The following is a 20,668-nucleotide window of genomic DNA, read 5'->3' on the forward strand; positions in this document are numbered from 1 at the left end:
ATGATATTTCTAGTTCCACATCCTCTTCTGAATCCAGCCTGAATTTTTGGCAGTTCCCTGTCAATATACTGCTACAGCCGCTTTTGAAAGATCTTCAGCAAAATTTTGCTTGCATGTGATATTAACGATATTGTTTGATAATTTCCACATTCTGTTGGATCACCTTTTTTGAGAATAGGTATAAATATGGGTCTCTCCCAGTTGGTTGGCCGGGTAGCTGTCTTCCAAATTTCTTGGCATAGACGAGTGAGCACTTCCAGCTCTGCATCCATTTTTGAAACATCTCAATAGGTATTCTGTCAATTCCTGGAGCCTTGTTTTTCTCCAATGCCTTCAGTGCAGCTTGGAGTTCTTTATTCAGTACCATCGGTTCCAGATCATATGCTACCTCTTGAAATGTTTGAACGTCGACCAATTCTTTTTGATATAATGACTGTGTATTCCTTCCATCTTCTTCTGATGCTTCCTGCTTCATTTAATATTTTTTCCTTAGAATCCTTCCCTATTCCAACTTAAGGCTTGAAATTCGTCTTCAGTTCTTTCAGCTTGAGGAATGCCAAGAATGATCTTCCCTTTTGGTTTTCTATCTCCAGCCCTTTGCACATGAGATTATAACACTTTACTTTGTCTTCTTGAGTTGCCCTTTGAAATCTTCTGTTCAGTTCTTTTACTTCATCATTTCTTCCTTTTGTTTTAGCTGCTCATTGTTTAACATTGGAGTCTCTTCCAGCATCCATTTTGGTCTTTTCTTTTTCTCCTGTCTTTTTAGTGACCTCTTGCATTCTTCACGTATGATGTCCTTGATGTCATTTCACAACTTGTCTGGTCTTCGGTTGTTAGTGTTGAACGCATCAAAAGTATTATTGAGATGGTCTCTAAATTCAGGTGGGATACGCTCAAGGTCATACTTTGGCTCTCATCCACTTGTTCTAATTTTCTTCAGTTTCAACTTGAACTTGCATAGGAGCAATTGATTGTCTGTTCCACAGTTGGACCCTGGCCTTGTTCAGACTGATGATATTGAGCTTTTCCATTGTCTCTTCCCACAGATGTAGTCGATTTAATTCCTGTGTATTCCATCTGGTGAAGTCAGTGTGTATAGTCACTGTTTATGTTGGTGGAAAAAAAGGTATATGCAATGAAGAAGTTGTTGGTCTTGCAAAATTCTATCATGCGATCTCTAGTGTCGTTTCTATCACCAAGGCCATATTTTCCAACTACCGATCCTTCTGAAACTACTGAAACCTTTTAATTTAATAGCATTGCAAAAATCATTTACTATGACTGAATTCTAAAGACCAATAAATAGCACCGTCATAAATAGAGAAAATATTAAAGCTGTCAAGGACTTCATTTTACTTTGATCCACAATCAACACCCGTGGAAGCCACAGCCAAGAAATCAAAAGATGCATTGCATTAGGCAAAACTGCTGCAAAAACCTCTTTAAAGTGTTAAACAGCAAAGATGTCACTTTGAGGACTATGGTGTGCCTGAGCCAAGCTATGGTATTTTCCATCACCTCATATGCATATGAAAGCTGTACAATGAATAAGGAAAACCGAAGACTTGATGCCTTTAAATTATGTCATTGACAAAGAATATTGAAAATACAATGAATTGCCAGAAGAAGGAACAAGCATGTCTTGGAAGAAGCACAGCCAGAATGCTCATTATAAGCAAAGGTAGCAAGACTTCATCTCATGTACTTTGGACAAGTTATCAGAAGGGACCATTCCCTGGAGAAGGATATCATGCTTGGTAAAGTAGTTGTTGTTATTAGGTGCCGTTGAGTCGATTCCGATTTATAGAGAGGGTCGATGAAAAAGAGCAAGACCCTTAAACACTAGCAAGCAGCTATCTAAGATGCATCAATTGGTCTCAACCCACCTGGAGCAAGGAAGAATGAAGAACACCAAAGACACAAGGTAATAATGAGCCCAAGAGACAGAAAGGACCACGTAAACCAGAGGCTACATCACCTTAGACCAGAAGATCTAGATGGTGCCTGGCCACAACCCATGGCTGCTCTGACAGGGAACACAACAGAGAACCCCTGAGGGAGCAAGACAGCAGTGGGATGCAGACCCCAAATTCTTGTAAAAAGGTCAGACTTAACGGTCAGACTGGGACTAGAAGGACCCAGGAGGCCATGGTCCCCAGATCTTCTGTTACCCCAAGACAGGAACCATTCCAAAAGCCAACTCTTCAGACGGGGATTGGACTGGAATATGGGATGGAAAATGATACTCATGAAGAATGACCTTCTTGGATTAAGTAGACACATGAGACTATGTTGGCATCTCCTGTCTGGAGGGGAGATGAGAGGGCAGAAGGAGCCAGAAGCTACCCAAATGGACACGAGAATAGAGAGTGGAGGGAAGAACTGTGTTATCTCATTAGAGGGAAAGCAATTAGGAGTGTATAGCAAGGTGTATGTAAATTTTTATATGAGAGACTGACCTGATTTGTGAACTTTCACTTAAAGCACAATAAAAAATAATAAAAAAAAAGAGCAAGACCCTTAACAAGGTGGATTAACACAGTGGCTGCAACGATAAGCTCAAGCATAACAAAGATTATGAAGATGGCACAGGACCAGGCAGTGTTTTCTTCTGTTGTGCACAGGGTCCCTATGAGTCAGAAACTGACTCGACAGCACCTAACAACAACAAAGTCTAAAGGGAAAAAATATCTTGGCCTCCTATGGCTTTTATTCAGTTCACCTTTTCCCTGCTTATCCAAGCACAGTATTAAGCCAATTTTGATGCCAGACTTATGGAGCTGCAGACACCTCGTTGACTATATTACAATAGGATTTCTTCCTCTTCTTCCCCCATACCAGAGGCAGTGATTATCTACGCATTATAGTTTAGAAATAAAATGGTATTGGAAAAAGGGTCTATTATGTCTCCTGAGTTGTCACACAAAACTATAATATACAAAACCTATAGGAATTTTTGCTTGCTCTTGCTAGGTCTTAACATTTTATAGAAAAAAAAATTATTATCTCTGGCATTTTTTTTTCTTATCTCTCAACTATTTTTCATAGCATATGTGCCCAAAGTAGATCTTTTGTTCCAAATTTATTTTAAAAAGATGTTTAGATGAAAAAGGAATATTTCACAACCCTAGCGAGATTCCAGTGGGCTTAGAATATGCTGAAAATGGCCTTCTATGAACTTGAATTACATTAAGCTCGTGGTTTCACTGCTACTGGCCAACCGAAACACATTTTAATGGATAGTAAAACATATCCTGATGCCGTGTTATTCAGCCTTAAAAACCTAAGCAATTTGCCTAATGTACCTTTCAGTATTGCTGGAGTAAATTTGATAGTCTCCAAAGACAAGTCTACAATAATTCTGTTCATTTGTGGAGGAGGGAATTAGAGATATAAATGTCAAGAAATGATGATAAACTATAAACTGAATTCTTATGCAGACTATAAAATGTAAGAATAAAGACACAGTTCAGTTTTTTTTTTTTTTTTCAGTTTAACTAGCAATGAAGCCGTGATGTTTTCAGGATGAAAAATATGTTACATATGTTTATTTCACTTCAGTAAGAATGTAATCTTTAAAAGAAGGTAAGGGTTTGACAGAGAAGAAAGTTTAGCTGCAGCCAACAATAAAGTCATATAGCCAGTACGGTGTGGGGGTGCCCGATGTCACTCAGCCTTCAGTCAGGATTTGAGGAAAAGATACAGATGGTATATATTTTCCTGCTTGAGTCAGCATTCTCGAAAACACATTCAGTAGCACTGACACAGACATTAGCAAGGTGCATACATGTGTATATTAGGATGGGGAGTAGGAGAGATAGTACAGAAGGCAGTGGTGACTTTTACTTCTCCTTTATGAGCTGGAGTGAGGCAAGCAGGGGTAAACATTCAGAAAGTGAAAAATGATGGAAACCTCTCAGCTTACATCCTAAAACCTCTCAGCTTACATCCTAAAAAACATCCTAGTAGGCATTAATTCTTATAGTAGTATTAGGTACGATAGCATATTTGTCATGCTATAGTTTAGTAGCACGGGTATCAACAGTAGGACTAGGAGTAAGAACAGCAGCAACAGCAAAAGCTAACACTTCCTGTGGACTTATGATGTGCCAGGCTCTGTGCTAAGTTCTTAGACTGCATTATCTCATGTAATTCTCACAATCCATTGCTGTAGAGTTGATTCCGATTCATACTGACCCTATAGGGCAAAGTAGAACTGTCCCATAGGGTTTCCAAGGCGTGGCTGATGGATTCCAACCCCCTATCTTTTTGGTTAGCAGCCTATCTCTCAACCACTGAGCCACCAGGGTTCCAATTCTCACAATAGCGAGTAGGAACTCTGTTGTGTTGTTGTTGTTGTTATGTGCCATCAATTCAATTCTAATAGAGACCATATAGGACAGAGTAGAAGTGTCCCATAGGGTTTCCCAGGCTGTAATCTGTAGGGGAGCAGATCGTCAAGTCTTTTCTCCTTTGGAGCCACTGTGTGGGTTCCAACCACTGACCTTTTGGTTAGCAGTCAAGTGCTTAACTATTGTGCCTCCAGGGCGCCTTACTTTGTTATATAGGGTCATTATGAGTTGGAATCGACTTCAAGGCACACAACAACAACACATCAATGGAGATATAAAACAATCTACCTATGAGAAGTAAAGCAAATATAGCATATTGAAATTTTAAAGCTCTTTCTCCTAATGTAACCCCAAATTCAGTTGTTATATTTTTACATGAACAACAATATTCACCATACATACCACTCTCTAAGCAAGACAAAAATGGCAGTGAAACAAATATATGGCCAATTCCATTCATGGTTATTCCCAATAGTAGAAACACCAAGGAAAATGAAAACGAGAATGCCGATAACACTGCTCCACATCTTCATGAAGTACTTGCCAGTGATATGGGACTTCAGAGAAATGTTAGCTTTCACATATAATTTCATGCTCATAACACAGGCAATAATTCTATAAGAGGAAAAAAAATGTGTAAGAGTAATACTTGCATTTAATTTTAAAGAAAACTGATCACACAAACATTCTCAAAAAGTAAATCAGAATTTCTGTTACTCAACGTGCCTTACTAGAATATGAAAGCATACCATTTTCTCAGAACTGATACAATAACATTTTCAAGATTATCAAATGCTGAATTTTCAAAATAAATTAGTTTCAATGTCATTTTGTGTGCTGAGAACTAAGTGCCTGCTTTATCATCTTTAACATTGTCCAATCTGTCTTTGGAGTCCTGGTGGCGTAGTTGGTGGCATAGTGGTTAAGAGCTACAGCTGCTAAACAAAAGATCAGCAGTTCAAATCTAAGGGCGGCTCTTTGGACATCCTATGGGGCAGTTCTATCCTGTCCTATAAGGTTGCTTTGAGTTGGAATCTACTCAATGGCAATTGGTTTGATTTTGGTTTTCATGAAATAGAGTTGCACAGATTCTAACCATTAGTTGGCAGCAATTTACTAAGAGGTATTAAGAATGAGAAATATTATTTATATTATTGAGAATGAGAAATACATCCTTGCATCCTCTAAGGCGGGGAGCCCTGGTGGTATAGTGGTTACATGCTATGGCTGTTAGCCAAAATGCTGGCAGTTCAAATCCACCTAGTGCTCCTTGGAAATCCTATGGGGCATTTCTACTCTGTCCTTATAGGGTTGTTATTCTGAGTCAGAACTGTACTAGACAGCAACAGGTTCCTCCTCTAAAGCACCAGAGTGGCATTAGTAAAAGAAGTTTTTGATTCTCAGGGAGGTTTTTACTGTTTTATTTTATTTGCTCTGCTTTCAAGATTATGTTTTCATCCTCCTGTTTAATAATCCTTTCCAGGTCTTCCTCGAGAGCATTTCAACACACTCTTCAACGCACCAAAATGGTTTCTAGCATGCAAGATTTTCTTTCTACTCTTACTCATTTAGGAGTCAGATATTTTCCTAATGACATGGGGTGGGACAGCAAGAGATGGGGGGTGGGGAGAACATGTACATGGGATGAGCAGCAACCTATCAACGCCCCCATGCTAAATTATCTATAAATCATTCTCTACTGAAGATGTGAGGAGAGGTGATAGCCACCCACATATCTGCACTGACTTCAAAAGCTACAGTGAAGACAGTTGTTCTTCGACCTCTGATATAGCCCATTTAAAAACTAAAAATCCCAGGAAATGACTCACATTAAAAGCCATAAATGTAAACATGCCAAACTTGGAATCTGGGGGTGCAGACTGAGGATGAAGGTGGGCTTTGTCTAGTCCTCAAATTTGCCAGGGCCAACCCAGGTTAAACAGACAACCCTAAAGTGTATTGTGACACTCAGAGCTTAAAAGCCCTTGGTTCCTAACTCTTAGCTTGAACTAATTTACCCAGGAAATCTTCCCTGAAAATGACCAGGTGATTAACATTTGTAAAACTCAAAGTACTTGGGAAAGCTGTGATCTGTAAGGAACTAGGTTTAATTTTCAGCCCTGTTTAAACCCAAAGTCACAAAGGGGCCCTCGAAAAGACCAATTAACCTTCAGATACTTTACATAATAATTTAGAGACAATTTTCTTTATTGATACTTCAGGTCCTCTGGGATTGCTCAATCCAATTAAACCCATGGAATTCAGTTAGAGGCACACTGATTTAAGACAGGTAATGGCTTGAAATGGCCATTTGACAAGCTTAACCCTTGTTTGTTTGTTTGTTTGTTTTAATATAAATGAGTTTAGAGTATACACATATGTTTACATATAATTGTAGCTAACTTTCCAGGAGTGTTTATTTTGTAATGAGTTGTTTGTTTTTATATCTTCTAAGTGCTTTATCTCTTTTATCTCAACTCTCAAAAGCACCTTTGTGAGATAGATACGCTTACTACTGCCATGTTATGGGTGAGGAAACTGAGGCCTGAACAGATTAATTTACTCGAGGTCACATGGCTAGGAAGTAGCAGCACTCAGGTTTGAATTCAATCAGTTTGTCTACAGGTCCCAGGCTCTTAACCATCTTAATATATATTTTAAATATATGTGAAAGATGGTTAATGCTTTTCAAGTGTGACAAGTACAAACAGCATGCTATTTTTCTTTTCCACATCTTGGAGACTATAGTTAGAGTTACATTTTCTAACTGACTAGTTTTTCTGTGTTTTCCTTCATTAGCTGAGTACTGAAATTCAGCATCAGCCTAAGATTATGTCCTTTTTTTAAGAAACATTGGTGGTTATTCCATTCTGGAAGTAAGAGAAAAATACGAAAAGCTTCTTTGGCTTTTACTTTCTTTTTCGCTCACAACTGTTTATAAGAAGACTTTTTTTCTGGTGATTATTTCAATTTTTGAAGGTACAGTTTCAAAGTATTTGTCACTTAGAATCACGCATCGTTACCAATGTACATTATTTTCTCTCTTGAATTGCACTTTCTTTCTAGTCTCTTTAGTTCTAAAGAGTTCCCACTCTTGCCATTGTTATGTAGTGTTGCTTCTTTGTTCTCTAAATAGGATGGGATTTCCTTCCGAAACTAGAATGTTCCATCATGATTTTCAGTGCTCCAGGACAAAATCTTTTAAATGATTTTTAATCTCTCTATTTTCATTTTTGCCTCAGCTATTTCAAGTAGGTAGATGCTAAACTAATGAACAACAAAGTCTTTCAAAAATGTGATAGCCAACCATCTGCTCTCAATCTGCTACAGATTTTTTGCTTTCATTTGTAGTTTTATGTGAAAATTTTAAAGGAAAAAACTGAATTCCTGTTATGAGTGTGGGTGTCTTGTGAATAGCCAGTTTTCTTTAAAAAAAAAAAAAAAGTTTTCTTTGGCTAGTGAAAATTATCTGTTTATTTTAAATTGGTTTCTGGCTGACATTACAAATATCTAAAAATGATCTTGGTATTATAAACCTTAAGTGAATCATCAAGTGTTAATTAGTCTCAAGAGAATTGATTTTCTTATTATTTTCGCTATATTAAATAATCTCTTCTAATAAATAGCATTCGGTGACTTGATAATTATCAATTTCTTGCTTTACCACCTGTTACCATGCAGGTTTTATTGTCATTTTCTATTCTGTAAAAAATGTTTTAAAGCAGTTCACAAATGTCTGTTCTCTTGGATCAGTTTGTGATTATTTAAAATAAGTGAAATAATGAAATCCCCAGAGAGTAAGCTTCTCATTGAGCATCTGCTGAAATTCTTGAAATACTCCATGATGTCTGGTGTCTTGCAACACAGCATAGTCCTTTGCAGCTTTAAATATCTTAGAGGACATAACTAATTAAAATATTATTCAGAGTATATTATTGCCACCATAAATGCACTATGATACCACAATCACATCTATTCTGAGGTAATTCCCAATTGTTGCTGTTTAATATTTACCAAGCTGTATGGTGCACTGTGTGATTTCCTCACATGCCATGGTTTATCTTCTCAATCGCTTTACAATCCAAGGTGACATGACATCACACTGACAGTATGCTTATTAAGCTAGGAATACAAATCACATGTACACTATTTTCAAAGATGAATTGCAATTTGTCTTTCTATTCTGTTTTCTAGTTATAAAAATTAAAAAGATACACAAATATTCACAAACATCTCATAACAAAAACCAGTGACTGGATAAAAGATGGATGAAGTAGCTGTGATTTTAAGGTCTCCCTCCTTAGGCCATTTTTAATTCTTTTGTAGAAATGTCCACAAAAGGATTAAGAAAGGTGAGCAGGAAAGATCAATTAGGTGAAATGAGAAATGTGGTTTGGTTCTTTCTTTTAGCCAGGAAAAGAGCAGCTGTCAAAAAGGAAAGAGCAGCAAAGGAAAAGTTATTCAAGTCAAATTTAGTGATAAAGCAGGATTAAAATGTATTTTGATTTATTAGCTGTTAAATATAGCACATTCCTAATAAATAGCTTGGAACTGCTAATATTTGAATATCTACTATATTCCAGTCACTTTTCATACATGATTCCATATAATCCTCACAACAATACATGAAGTACAAATAAGTAACTGGCCCAGGATTAAACAACTAGCAAGTTGCAGAGCAGAGATTTTAACACAGTTCTCAGTGACTCCAGGGCTCATGACCTGTCCATTATGGGATGCTACTTCATGTTGAAAGAGATAAGAATTACCCTCATAGATATGCTTATTTTTCACATTTCAAAAAGTTCTTAATATCCTTCTAACAGAAAAATGTTCCTGTAAACATCCAAAGATGTTTAAGGAAGGAAGAAAGTAAACAATCTAAAAGGAAGAAAAGTAAACAATCTAAAACACAGCAAAAACTATGGAGGAATATCAGATGCAAACCTTTTGAAGTATGTTTTATTTCATATACTCTGAATATCTTATGATTTCCCTTTACATGACAAGCTGTATAAGGTATAATGAATAGTAAATTGCCATGAAATTGTCATAATTATTTACCTTCCTTGGCTAGAAATAGAATCTACAATTTAGAAGGCTTATAAAAAAAATCATGTCAAATCTGCACTGGCAATAATCAGGTATGGTTCCTGTAACTCTCCATGCAAAGCACATTTGTTTCTTATACGTCAGCATTCCACATACACTAATTTGGCAATAATTCTCAACTACTTTATAAGGTTTCCTGTCACTACCTTTTCATTCCTTTCCCCAACACTATCAGATGCCACTCAACACTTGTCATGTATAACAGGGCTTTCATCAGACTCTGACCTTTGGTTGCCCTCTTTCTTCTCACTTTGAAATTTCAAAGTTTTACTTTGGCATAATTTTTAAAAAATAGACTAATGGGTTTTTTTAAAGCAAAGAAACTTAAGAGTCAAATCTAACTATAGCAATTTTTATTAAAGACAACATAACAAAGATTTGAAATGAGAACAGCTTAACTTATTTAGACCATTTATTCACTTTCACCATTACTATAAAAAGTGTTGAAGGATCCACAAGCTGTCATAATCAAAGAGTGGCTGTATGTGTGCATTTTTGTGTGTGTGTGTGTAGCACCTAAAATTGTAACTTGTGCTACTAGACATTTAATAAACCTTACCAAATAATAATATTTTTAGCAGCCCTAAAAAAATATTTTACCAGTCTAGCCTTTCTCCAGGAAGCTCACATAAGACAAAAAATATAAACAAGTAAATAGATAAATAAACCATACCCTCAATAAATATTTATTAAGTATGTATAATATGCCAGTTAATGAGTAAAAAAGGAAAATACAGAAGACTCTGCTGATGCCTCACAGGAGTTCAAAATCCTATGGGCATGAGAATGATTAAGACATGTTCACATATGTATAAGATAAAAATATAATTAAATGTCTTATGGTCACTTTCTGAAACGCTGGTGGTGTAGTGGTTAAGTGCTACGGCTGCTAACCAAGAGGTTTTCAGTTCGAATCTGCCAGGTGCTCTTTGGAAACTGTATCAGGCAGTTCTACTCTGCCCTATAGGGTCACTATGAGTCGGAATCAACTCGACAGCAGTGGGTTTGGGTTTTTGGTATGGCCACTTTCTAGAAGAATGAATGAGTGGCAAGCTACAAACTGTCCTAACCACCTAAAGTAGTTAACATGAATCAGAAGTTATGGTGTATCTAAAGGCATTGAAGATTAAAAGAGGTTACCGGAAAAAGAGTAGCTGCTGAGGCTGGTTATGTTCAACCAAACACCTTGTAGGATTTGGTTCCTTATTTTGTAAGTTTAGGGTCATGGTTTCATAAGACATCCCAGTTAATTGTCCTAACACCACGTTTAGTGTTTCTATTTTACCTTGTAGTTCTTGCGTAGTGCCTGGGGTCTTAAAAGCTTGCAGGTGGCCACTCATGAAACAACTGGTCTCTACTTGCCTGGAGCAACAAAGGAAGAAGGAGAGTCAAGACTGGTATGAGAAAATGGAACATGTGCTAACTGCCTCCGTGAACAATTTCTTCCTTTTCCATGAGACCAGAAGGACTGGATGGTGCCTGTCTACCAATACTGAAAATTTTGATTAAAGATTCTATAGAAGAATTCTGATCAAAAGGAAAATGCAGAACAGAATTTCAAAATCTCATAGCATCCAGATTTTTTTGGAGCCATGGAGGCTGGATGAACCTCTGAAACTACTCTCCTAAAATAATCTTTATACTTTAAACCAAAAATAGTGAAGAATGTCTGCCTTGACAATTATGCTCTTTTAAGATCTATCTTTATGAGATCAAATTGACAACAGCAACTCGCAAGATTAGGGGGCAGCAAGTTTATGTTAATGAGGGAGGAACAACTCAGAAACGGAGGGTGGGAATGGTTGTATGACTTGAAGATTGTAATCAGTGTCACCAAAGGGTCCATGTAGAAACTTGAAGTGGTGTATATTTTTGCTGTGTATATTCTCAACAACAACAAAAATACAATATTTTAAAAAGAGGTTGTCGGGAAAGATAAAACAAGGAAGTAGGTAGAAAATGCTGCAGCCTTTTAGCCTCTGGGTCTTCAGTGTTGATGGAGCCTTGAAACCATCCTCCTCTTCTGTCTTATTCATCTACCCCTTCCTGCTTTTCCTTTAGTTTTCAGTCTTCCCTTCTCTATTCTGGCCCAGGCCCAAGCATGACGATTGATGAGCACACTTTTAAGCACTTCAGATACTCCTTTGTTGTCAACCTACTATTTCATGTATATGTTTTGCTTCACTAAATACATTATAAGACCTCTGAAAGCAAGGTCCTTGTTTAAAATTTTCTTGTATCTCCTATAAAAAATGAGGACAGCACTAGGCATATATTAGGAGCTCCTAAAAACTTTATTAGTGTATTTCTGGAATTATTGAAAAAAGATTGACTTGACTCCATCTTAGCTCCAGAGGTCCCACCCAATGAGGGGTGGCCTTTATGGGTATGTGCATGGAAAAGCCACTCTACACTGGAAAAAGACCACTGTTATGTGATCTGGCCCCATACCACTAAAAGGAACAGAACCCTGATAGGCTCCTAATGGCAGAAGTCAGAAATGTAGCTACGTGAGAAAATCAGAGTCTGTCTTTATGAGTTTGTGGGATACTAATTAAATCAGCTATACTCAAAGGCAGTGGGTTTAGTTTGGTTTTGGATAACTAAAGGCCTCTCAGCATATTAACAACTAAACAAAACCAAGTAGTCTTTGTTTCCTTAAAACCCATCGCTGTGGAGTTGATTCCGACTCATGACAACCCTATAGGACAGAGTAGAACTGCTCCATATGGTTTTCCAGGAGTACCTGGTGGATTTGAACTGCCAGCCTTTTGGTTAGCGCCTGTAGCTCTTAACCACTATGCCACCAGGGTTTTCTTTGTTTCCTTACGCTTCTACAATAAAAAGATGTGGTGAAATGGTTTCATAATAATATTAAAATTTATAGAAGACATAGAAATTAATTCTTCTTTTGCAAAGAATAAATACAAAATTATGATTTTATCATAAAACAAATTATTAATTCATATGACCTATGCAAAGAATATTTCTCTTTAGCTCCATTCCAGTATATCAAAAATAAAAGAGATAATGGCCTTCTTCGATTATCCAACTACAATTCCTATCATCTCTCTTTTGCCATTTAAGTATAATCGCATATTGGTATTTGATGGGATTCAATATTCGGGTAACACTTACAAACTTACCAGCCTTCCTCCATTAACTACTGCTTCACTTCTTAGAGCTGTCACTCTGATAGTGCGTAAAAGATAACTGAGTCTTTTAGTAGAATGATATGGTTTTTATTTCAAAAAGGTGATTACATGACGCTTCTGGCTAGCACTCATTACAAAAAAGACCCAAAAAAACAAGTGAAACAAGTATGTTTATGACAAGCTAGGAAAAAAAATTTTTTTTTTAGGAGCACTGAGCATCAAAGGCAAGCTTAGAAAATGAACAGAGGGGCAAGGGAAGGAAAACACAGTTCAGAAACAGAAAGGAGTTACCAGGCCTGAATCGCTGGGAGCCCTCAGGCACCATTCTCAGAGTGGCGGCGGTGGGCTGCTACTAGTGTTCGGCTGCAGTCTCCTTGGGGAGAAGCAGCCAGCCACACAGCCTACTCACACGTCTGGAATCAGAGAAGAACTGTGCTCTCAGCAAAAGTTTAAGTACTTGAGTATATTTTACTGTGCCCCGCACCCCCAAGCAGACTTCAGGAGCTGAATTCCCTGAGCCTGAGATAGGCCTTGTTGAGTGCCTAGAGCCATCCTCCCGGCCTTGGAGGAGGAAAAAATTTGCATTTGGGAGAAAAGATAATTTGCCAGCTCCACTAACCGGGGGAGCTCAGGACAGAAGTGGCTCCTGTCCAGGCATAAACAGTCCGTGGACTTAGAGTACCTTTCCCTTCTGCAAGGACATGTGTGTGCCTAAGTCAGGAGAATAGGCTCTTGCTGGCAGACTCCAACCATTTCAGCTATGTGGTGGAGAGGCGGGTGTTTGAAGTTGGACAATGCTTTGCCTATTAAACAGGATCCTCACCTACCCACATCATGGGCTTAAGGACTGGTAGCTCCATTCAGGTTACCCAAACACCTGTGACAGGGATTCAAGGATAACTGGGACCTCCCAGTCCTTACAACCAAAAACATTTCATGCCCATAGTCCATCTGCAGAACCCACCCACCTGTACACTCTAGGGAACAGGGACACGCTTTCCTCAGAGACACTCAGGGGTTGGATCTCAACCCCCTGCCATGTTCAGAGCATGACGCCCTGCTGCAATCAGATAGCGGTACATACACCAATTACCCCTGCCCCTCTAAGACTGTAGGACAGAGACTGTACCACAACTTGATGATCAGCTACCTGGACATCTGAGCTGAATTCATACAAGAAAACTGAATGGACTCCTAGACTGATATGCTTGATACCAGCTCTAGCCACCTGGCGACAGGACGCCAGAGTTCCGAAGGTGAAAATAATCAAGATAGCTCACTCAAGCAACCCATACAAACATATCAAAACAAAACAAAGCAAGAAGCTAGGATACAGTAAGCAAGCATAAACTAATACATGGCTCGGAGACAACAGTCAATATCAAGTCACATAAAGAAACAGAGTATGATCACCTCAACAAGTTCTCAAAACAAAGAATCCAGGGATCTTCTAGACAAAAGTGTATTCCTGCAATTACCAGAGGCAGAAAACAAAAGGATAATATACAGAACCCTTCAAGACATCAGGAAGGAAATGAAGCAATACATAGAACAAGCCAAGGAACACACAGATAAAGAAATTGAAGAAATTAGAAATATTGTTCAGGAACATAACGAAAAGTTTAATAAGCTGGAAAAATCCATAGACAGACAGTAATCAGAAATTTGGAAGACTAACAATAAAACTAAAGAAGTAGACAACTCAATAGAAAGTCAGAGGAGCAGAATTGAGCAAGTAGAAGCCAGAATTTCTGAACTTGAAGATAAATCACACGGCACTAATATATTTGAAGAAAACTCAGATAAAAGAGTTTTAAAAAAATGAAGAAAACTTAAGAATCATGTGGGACTCTATCAAAAGAAATAACCTACAAGTAATTGCAGTACCAGAACAGGGAGGGATAACAGAAAATACAGAGAAAGTTGTTGGAGATTTGTTGGCAGAAAACTTCCCTGATATCGGGAAAGATGAGAAGCTATCTATCCAAGATGCTCACCAAACTCCACATGAGGTAGATGGTAAAAGAAAGTCACCAGGACATATTAGAATCAAACTTGCCAAAACCAAAGTTAAAGAGATAATTTTAAGAGCAGCTAGGGATAAATGAAAAGTCACCTACAAAGGAAAGCCAATAAGAATAAATTCGGACTGCACGGCAGAAACCATTCAGGCAAGAAGGCAATGGGATGACTTATTTAAAAAATTGAAGGAAAAAAATTGCCAGCCAAGAATCATATATCCAGCAAAACTGTCTCTTAAATATGAAGGTGAAATTAGGACACTCCCCAATAAACAGAAGTTTAGGGAATTTGTAAAAGAACAAGCCAAAACTACAAGAAAAACCAAAGGGAGTTCTGGGGTTAGAAAATCAATAATATCAGTTATCAACACAAAACTAGAACAATGGGCAGAGCAATATGAAGTCAACGCAGGCGGCCCACCCACTGCCGTTGAGTCGATTCCGACTCATACTGAACCTATAAGGACAGAGTAGAACTGCCCCATAGAGTTTCCAAGGAGCCTCTGGCGGATTTGAACTGCCGACCCTCTGGTTAGCAGCCATAGCACTTAACCACTATGCCACCAGGGAAATCAAAAACACAAAGCAAGAGTAAAAACAAAAAAAAAAAACTCAAAAAGGGTAACAGCGATGTTATTACATAAAAGTAGACAACATTAAAACAATAAAGAGGGACTAAGAAATGTAATCATAGATCTTCCATATGGAGAGGATGATACGGCGATACAAAGAAATAAAAGTTAGGTTTAAATTTAGAAAAAAGGGGTAAATAATAAGGTAACCACAAAAGAGACAAACTATCCTACTCATCAAAATAAACTACGAGACAAAATAGAGACTCAGCAGAAACAAACAAATGAACAAAAAAAAACCAATATAAGGAAAGGACAACATACAAAGAAAATCTACTCAGAACATAAAATTAAGAGGAAAAAAGAAACTGTCAACAACACACAAAAAAGACATAAAAATGATAACACTAAATTCATACCTATCCATAATTACACTGAATGTAAATGGATTAATGTACCAATAAAGAGACAGAGAGTGGCAGAATGGATTAAAAACATGATCCGTCCATATGCTGCCTATAAGGGACACACCTTAGACTTAGAGACACAAACAAACTAAAACTCAAAGGATGGAAAAAAATATATCAAGCAAACAACAATCAAAAAAGAGCAGGAGTGGCAATATTAATTTGTGACAAAATAGACTTTAAAGTTAAATCCATCATAAAGGATAAGGAAGGACACTATATAATGATAAAAGGGACAATATACCAAGAAGATATATACCAAGAAGATATAACCATATTAAATATTCATGCACCCAATGACAGGGCTGCAAGATACATAAAACAAACTCTATCAGCATTGAAAAGTGAGATAGACAGCTCCACAATAATAGTAGGAGACTTCAACACTCCACTTTCGGTGAAGGACCGGACATCCAGAAAGAAGCTCAATAAAGACACGGAAGATCTAAATGCCACAATCAACCAACTTGACCTGATAGATATATACAGAATACTCTGCCCAACAGCAACCAAGTATACTTTCTTTTCTAGTGCACATGGAACATTCTCTAGAATAGACCACATATTAGGTCATAAAGCAAGCCTTAGCAGGATCCAAAACATTGAAATATTACAAAGCATCTTCTCTGACCATAAGGCCATAAAAGTGGAAATCAATAACAGAATAAGCAGGGAAAGGAAATTAAACACTTGGAAACTGAACAACACCCTGCTCAAAAAAAGACCAGATTATAGAAGACATTAAGGATAGAATAAAGAAATTCATAGAATCCAATGACAATGAGAACACTTCCTATCAGAACCTTCGGGACACAGTGAAAGCAGTGCTCACAGGTCAATTTATATCAATAAATGCACACATCGAAAAAGAAGAAAGGGCCAAAATCAAAGAATTATCCCTACAACTTGAACACATTGAAAGAAAGCAAAAAAAGAAAAAACCCCTCAGGCACCAGAAGAAAACAAATAATAAAAATTAGAGCAGAACTAAATGAAATAGAAAACAGAAAAACAACTAAAACAATTAACAAGACCAAAGCTGGTTCTCTGAAAAACTCAACAAAATTGATAAACCATTGGCCAAACTGATAAAAGAAAACAGGAGAGGAAGAAAAATAACTTGATTAAGAAATGAGACGGGCAATATTACAACAAACCCAACTAAAATTAAAAGAATCATATCAGATTACTATGAAAAATTGCACTCTAACAAATTTGAAAACCTAGAAGAAAGAGATGATTTCCTAGAAACACACTACCTACCTAAACTAACACAAACAGAGGAAGAACAACTAAACAGACCCATAACAAAAGACAAGATTGATAAGGTAATCAAAAAACTCCCAACAAAAACAAAGTCCTCGTCTGGACAGCTTCACCGCAGAGTTCTACCAAACTTTCAAAGAAGAGTTAACACCACTACTACTAAAGGTATTTCAGAGCATAGAAACAGACGGAATACTCTCAAATTCATTCTATGAAGCCACCATATCCCTGATACCAAAACCCGGTAAAGACATCATAAAAAAAGAAAATTACAGACCTATATCCCTCATGAACATAGACGCAAAAATCCTCAGCAAAATTCTAGCCAATAGAATTCAACAACATATCAAAAAATAATTCACCATGACCAAGTGGGATTCATACCAGGTACGCAGCAATGGTTCAACATTAGAAAAACAATTAATGTAATCCACCACATAAATAAAACAAGAATCATGTGATTTTATCAATTGATGCAGGAAAGGCGTTTGGCAAAGTTCAATACCCATTCGTGATAAAAACTCTCAGCAAAATAGGAATTGAAGGAAAATTCCTCAGCATAATAAACAGCATTCATACAAAACCAACAGCCAACATCATCCTAAATGGAGAGAGTCTGAAAGCATTCCCCTTGAGATCGGGAACCAGACAAGGATGCCCTTTATGACCACTTTTATTCAGCATTGTGCTGGAGGTCCTAGCCAGAGTAATTAGGCTAGGAAAAGAAATAAAGGGCATCTGCACTGGCAAGGAAGAAGTAAAATTACCTCTATTTGCAGGCGACATGATCTTATACACAGAAAACCCTAAGGAATCCTCAAGAAAACTACTGAAACTAATAGAAGAGTTCAGCGGAGTATCGGGATACAAGAAAAACATACAAAAAATCAGTTGGATTCCTCTACACCAACAAAAAGAACATCGAAGAGGAAATCACCGAATCAATACCACTTACAGTAGCCCCCAAGAAGATAAAATACTTAGGAAAAAATCTTACCAAAGATGTAAAAGACTTATACAAAAAAACTACATTTCTGCAAGAAACCAAAAGTGACCTACATAAGTGGAAAAACATACCTTGTTCATGGATAGGAAGACTTAACATTATAAAAATATCTCTTCTACCAAAAGTAATCGATAGACTTAATGCAATCCCGATTCAAATTCCAACAGCATTCTTTAATGAGATGGAGAAACAAATCACCTATTTCATACGGAAGGGAAAGAGTCCCCAGATAAATAAGGCATTACTGAAAAAGAAGAACAAAGTGGGAGGCCTTACTTTACCTGATTTTAGAACCTATTATACCACCACAGTTGTCAAAACAGGTGTGTACTGCTACAACAACAGATACATCGACCAAAGGAATAGAACTGAGAATCCAGACATGAATCCAGCCACATATGAGCAGCTGATATTTGACAAAGGCCCCAAAGTCAATTAAATGGGGAAAAGGCAGTCTCTTTAACAAATGGTGCTGACATAACTGGATATCCATCTGCAAAAAATGAAAGAAGACCCATACCTCACACCGTGCACAAAAAAGAACTGAAAATTGATCAAAGATCAAAATATAAAATCTAAAACAATAAAGATCATGGAAGAAAAAATAGTGACAATGCTAGGAGCCCTAATACATGGCATAAACAGTATACAAAACATTACTAGCAATGAAAAAGAGAAACTAGACAACTCGGAGCTCCTAAAAATCAAACATCTATACTCATCCAAAGACTTCACCAAAAGAATCAAAATGTTACCTACAGAGTGGGAAAAAGTTTTTAGCTATGACCTTTCCAATCAGTGTCTGATCTATAAAATCTATGTGGTACTGCAAAAACTCAACTACAAAAAGACAACCCAATTAAAAAATGGGCAAAAGATATGAACAGGCACTTCACTAAAGACATTCAGGTAGCTAACAGATACATGAGGAAATGCTCATGATCATTTGCCATTAGAGAATGCAAATCAAAACTGCAATAAGATTCCATCTCACTCCAACAAGGGTGGCATTAATCCAAAAAACACAAAAGAATAAATGTTGGAGAGGTTGTGGAGAGACTGAAGCACTTATACACAGCTGGTGGGAATGTAAAATGGTAAAACCACTGTGGAAATCGACTCGGCACTTCCTGTAAAAACTAGAAATAGAACTACCATACTATCTAGCAATTCCACTCCTTGGAATATATCCTAGAGAAATAAGAGCCTTTACACGAACAGAAATGTGCACACCCATGTTCACTGCAGCACTGTTTACAATAGCAAAAAGATGGTAGCAACCAAAGTGCCCATCGCCAGATGAATGGATAAATAAATTATGGTATATTCATACAGTGGTATACTACATATCAGTAAAGAACAATGATGAATCCGTGAAGCACTTCATAACACGGAGGAATCTGGAAGTCATCATGCTAAGTGAAATTTGTCAGTTGCAAAAGAACAAACATTGTATTAGACCACTGTTATAAGAACTTGAAAAATAATTTAAACAGAGAAGAAAATATTCTTTGCTGATTATGGGGGGGAGGGAGGAAGGGAGAGGGCTTTACTAATTAAATAGCAGATAAGAGCTATTTTAATTGAAGGGAAAGACAACACACAATACAGGAGAGTTCAGCACAACTGGACTAAACCAAAAGCAAAGAAGTTCCCTGAATAAACTGAATGCTTCGAAGGCCAGCGTAGCAGGGCAGGGTCTGGGAACCATGGTTTCAGGGGACATCTAAGTCTATTGGCACAATAAAACCTGTTAGGAAAACATTATGCATCCCACTTTGGACAGTGGCGTCTGGGGTCTTAAACGCTAGTAAGCGGCCACATAAGATGCATCAACTGGTCTAAACCCACCTGGCGTAAAGGAGAATGAAGAACACCAAAGACACAAGATAATTACGAGCCCAAGAGACAGAAAGGGCCAAATACACCAGAGACTACATTAGCCTGAGACCAGAAAATCTAGGTGAGGCCCGGCTACACCCGATGACTGCCCTGGCAGGGAACACAACAGAGAACCCCTGAGGGAGCAGGAGAGCAGCGGGATGCAGACCCCAAATTCTTATAAAAAGACCAGACTTAATGGTCTGACTGAGACTAGGGGACCCTGGAGGTCACGGTCCCCAGACCTTCTGTTAGCCCAAGACAAGAACCATTCCCAAAGCCAACTCTTCAGACAGAGACTGGACTGGACTATGGGATAGAAAATGATACTGGTGAAGGGTGAACTTCTTGGCTCCAATAGACGCATGAGACTATAAGGGCAGCTCCTGTCTGGAGGAGAGGCGAGATGAGAGTGCAGAGGGGGTCAGAAGCTCGCCGAATGGACATGGAGATAGTGTGGAGAGAAGCAGTGTGCTGTCTCATTAGGGGGTATATAGCAAGGTGTATATAAATTTTTGTATGAGAGACTGACTTGATTTGTAAACTGTCACTTAAAGCACGATGAAAAAAAAGAGTAAAAAGAGAACCTAAGGATTGGGAAAGATTTTGGCTATGACATATCTGACAAGCATCTAATCTCTAAAATCTACGAAGTACTTCAGACCTCAATAACAAAAAGAAATATAATCCAATTAAGAAGGGAGCAAGGGATATGAACACACACTTCACCAAAGAAGACATTCAGGCAGCTAACAGACGCATGAGGAACTGCTAAAGATCATTAGCCATGAGAGAAATTCAAATCAAAACTACAATGAGATACATCTCATCCC

The 20,668-nt window shown here is 37.7% G+C and overlaps 1 protein-coding gene across 1 annotated transcript in view; it reads right to left on the reverse strand.

The window, feature by feature from the left end:
* The window catches only part of LOC126069055 (transmembrane protein 182-like), a 413,220-nt gene that overhangs the window by 213,699 nt on the left and 178,853 nt on the right, over nucleotides 1–20,668 (reverse strand). The window contains exon 7 of the transcript XR_007515820.1: nucleotides 4,758–4,970. The gene's annotated coding sequence lies outside the window, so the exon portion shown is untranslated. The remainder of the gene's footprint in view (nucleotides 1–4,757; nucleotides 4,971–20,668) is intronic.

This window comes from Elephas maximus, chromosome X, assembly GCF_024166365.1.
Source record: "Elephas maximus indicus isolate mEleMax1 chromosome X, mEleMax1 primary haplotype, whole genome shotgun sequence".
NCBI classification, from domain to species: Eukaryota; Metazoa; Chordata; class Mammalia; order Proboscidea; family Elephantidae; genus Elephas; species Elephas maximus.